Source organism: Epinephelus moara, chromosome 5 (genome assembly GCF_006386435.1).
Source record: "Epinephelus moara isolate mb chromosome 5, YSFRI_EMoa_1.0, whole genome shotgun sequence".
NCBI lineage: Eukaryota > Metazoa > Chordata > Actinopteri > Perciformes > Serranidae > Epinephelus > Epinephelus moara.
The window spans coordinates 7,616,167-7,619,735 of record NC_065510.1 but is presented as its reverse complement, the minus strand read 5'-3'; the positions used below and the strand labels follow the sequence as shown (position 1 = coordinate 7,619,735).

Here is a 3,569-nt window from a genome sequence, read left to right as displayed (position 1 = left end):
GTGCTGCTGCATTCTGAATTAGCTGGAGAGTTTTTAAAGACTTACTAGAGCTACCTGATGATAGAGAGTTACAGTAATCCAGCCTTCAAATCTTTGTCATCGTCTTTCTAAACGTAGACTATAGCTTTTAATGAGAATTAAAAGACAAATCTTGATCAAATATTTCTCCGAGGTTTCTTACAGTGGTGCTAGAGACCAGAGCAATGCCATCTAGAGAAACTATGTCATCAGATAAAGAGTCTCTGAGGCCAAGAACAATAACTTCAGTTTTGTCTGAATTTAACATCAAGAAATTAGAAGTCATCCAGGTTTTTAGGTCTTTAAGGCAATTATGAAGTTTAGTTAATTGATTAGTTTCTTCTGGCTTTGTCGATAAATACAATTGTGTATCATCCGCATAACAATGGAAATTTACAGAGTGATTCCTAATGATGTTACCTAAGGGCAGTTTTGGGCAGTAACATGTTACAGTAATAATAAGAATAATATTACTTTTCCCAGTAACGAGGGTTGTGGCGAGTTATTAATCAAATTTAAGTAATAATATTACAGTTACTTACCCCCCAGAAAGCTCGCTACTGCGTTACAATGGGGAACAGCTGATATTCCAATACTGTTGTGAGCAGCGAGCACCACTATCCACCGGATGCGATAGTCAGGTGATAACCATCTTGCAAATAGGGCGATCACCGGTCTTGTTTCAACGCCATCTTGGGGATTCAGGCGCTTGTTGAGTGCGACATGCTACGCAGCTGCATAATCAGTGTAGTGCACCAAGGTGGTTTGTATTCGATAATAAACTACATTCACAGAGACATAATAAAAGTGTGACACCGTCTGTCATCATAGAGACAGACGGTACAGACGTCTACAGACGTCTATTTATTTTTCGCATGTGCACATGCGCATACATCTCTGTCTGTCAAGCCTTAGCTATGTTTAGTGGTGATTACCGAGATTCACACAGGGATGTACTGGGAAAGTCATTTATTATTACATAAGTAACTAGTTACTTTTGGCTGGGAGTAATAAGTAAAGTAACAATATGACTTTTAAAAAGGGTAATTAGTAATAAGTAATATCTTACATGGGCGGCACGATGGTGTGGTGGTTAGCACTCTCGCCTCACAGCAAGAGGGTTGCCGGTTCGATTCCGGGGCGTGGGAGCCCTTCTGTGCGGAGTTTGCATGTTCTCCCCGTGTCGGAGGTTCTCTCCGGGCACTCCGGCTTACTCCCACAGTCCAAAGACATGCAGCTTGGGGACTAGGTTAATTGATAACTCTAAATTGTCCGTAGGTGTGAATGTGAGCGTGAATGGTTGTCTGTCTCTATGTGTCAGCCCTGCGATAGTCTGGCGACTTGTCCAGGGTGTACCCTGCCTCTCGCCCGATGTCAGCTGGGATAGGCTCCAGCCCCCCCGTGACCCTCAAGAGGATGAAGCAGTTAGAAGATGAATGAATGAATGAATAATATCTTACATTTTTTGAGTAACAAGCCCAACACTGCCTAAGGGAAGCATATATAGAGGGAACAGGATAGGTCCAAGCACAGAACCTTGTGGAACTCCAAAAAAAACTTTAGTACGTAAAGATGGTTCATTATGAACATGAACAAACTGAAAACAATCAGATAGATTTAAACAGCTTAGTGCAGAACCTTTTAGGCCAATTAAATGTTCCAGTCTCTGTAGCAGAATATGATGGTCAATTGTGTCAAACGCCGCACTAAGATCTAATAAAACAAGTACAGAGACGAGTCCTTTGTCTGAAGCAATCAGAAGATCATTTGTAATTTTAATTAGTGCTGTGTCAGTGCTATGATGCACTCTAAATCCTGACTGGAATTCCTCAAATAAATTATTATCATAGAGAAAGTCACACAGCTGGTCTGCGACTACTTTCTCAAGGATCTTTGAAAGAAAGGAAATGTTTCACTTAAAAAAACTACCAACAACATACACCATTTCTCGCTCATAAATTGAAGCTGAAAGTCCTCCAGCAGCAATCAGTACTGATTTTACGCAGTTTTAAGAATTAAAAAAAAAGTAATAAAAATACCACAATCCATCTTGTGAGCAGCTGTTAGAGTCCAAGTGAGGTTGAGCATACAGAGCTGTGAGAACAGCCTCCACTCTCCAAACCCCTCTACACACACAGACACACACACCAAGCGCTGGCCCTCAGCAGGGCCATTCATATTTTAGCATTTTTGTGAAAGTTTTAATTCTGCAACCATACTACAAGATGTCAATACATCCTACACACTTTACCATTAAGGGACACTTTTACCAATCTTTAGACAATGGACTTAGGGCGTTTTCATATTAGGTAATGTATTGATTCGTACCATGCCTGAGCACAATTGCCCCTGGTCCACTCCGCTGCCACTCAGCGTTCACATTGTTGTTCCATAACCAAGTACACCTGCATCATCATTTTTGTTGTGCTACAGTGTAGAAAAGGGCACTACAATCGGACACCGCTGCCCCTGGGACTGTCATCAGCTTTGAGCAGATCTCCCTCTCGCCGGAGCTCTGACTGCAGGTCAAAGGTAGCAGTGAAGCTGGAACCAGGTCTATTCGTGGCGGGCTGTGCTGCCGTCTGATATAGAGGCATCAGTATTAAAATGAGACTGTTTCATAACAGGTTACAAGCTCCTTGTAGTTGCGCTAAATACCATTCTGTTTTGGCACAGTAGGCATTCACACCTGATGCACACCGTACCAGAGTACGCATGAACCATACTCACAGTGTTCAAACTAATCAAGAGAACTGAACTTTGGGGTGTACTTAGATTTAGGCCCGGGTCCCTGATGTGAAAGCCCCCTTGAGCAATATCTGTGTTCATGCACAGTGGTGTCAGTTCCATGTTGGAGCAATATCTGTGTTCATGCACAGTGGTGTCAGTTCCATGTTGGTTGCATCTGCCTAATGCAGCTGAGCTGAGGACAGTTTTTCTTTCCTCTTTGTATATCACAGTCTCTTTCATGACACTTGATGAGTCATCCAAAATTGCAAAACTGTGGACCTTTGTTGCCAATGGGGTTGTGTTGATAAACCTTTATGAGGTGATTGGTGGCTCAGAGGCCAACAGGGAAGTGTGAACAGATTTAAAAAGGTGCCACTGTAGAACCAGGAGGGCAGTCATTGGAAGAGATGGGTGGCATTACACGTCTTCTCCTTTTGCTGTGGGCCGGTGAGTATTGTTCACACATCCTAACTTTAACCATTCTATATGCTTTGGAATAGTATTCAGTGTGTTTTGAGTTGAGTTAATCCATCAGAAGTGCTGTTACTCCACCTCTCACTCTCTCTTTGTGTTAACACATCTATTTCATGTTCTGAGTTATCAGTCAATAACATTTTTAAATCAATTCCAAAATGTAGAGGAAGCCAGTGTGATGAGCCAGTGTGGTCTCTTCCTCTGATGTTCATTCATATCCTGACAGCTGAACTCTAGATCAGTTGGAGGTGTGAAGTGGCCTCAGTTGTGGACCTTCTCTCTTTTCTGAATGGCTCTTGTCTTTTCTAGAGAAGCCAGTTAGAAGTTTTGGTAGGTGGTGTGATGCA

The 3,569-nt window shown here is 42.3% G+C and overlaps 1 protein-coding gene across 1 annotated transcript in view; it reads left to right on the top strand.

Annotated features, from left to right (window-relative positions):
* Window positions 1–3,569, top strand: part of LOC126390362 (serine protease VLSP-3-like) — a 24,232-nt gene that overhangs the window by 1,951 nt on the left and 18,712 nt on the right. The gene's annotated exons all lie outside the window — the stretch shown is intronic.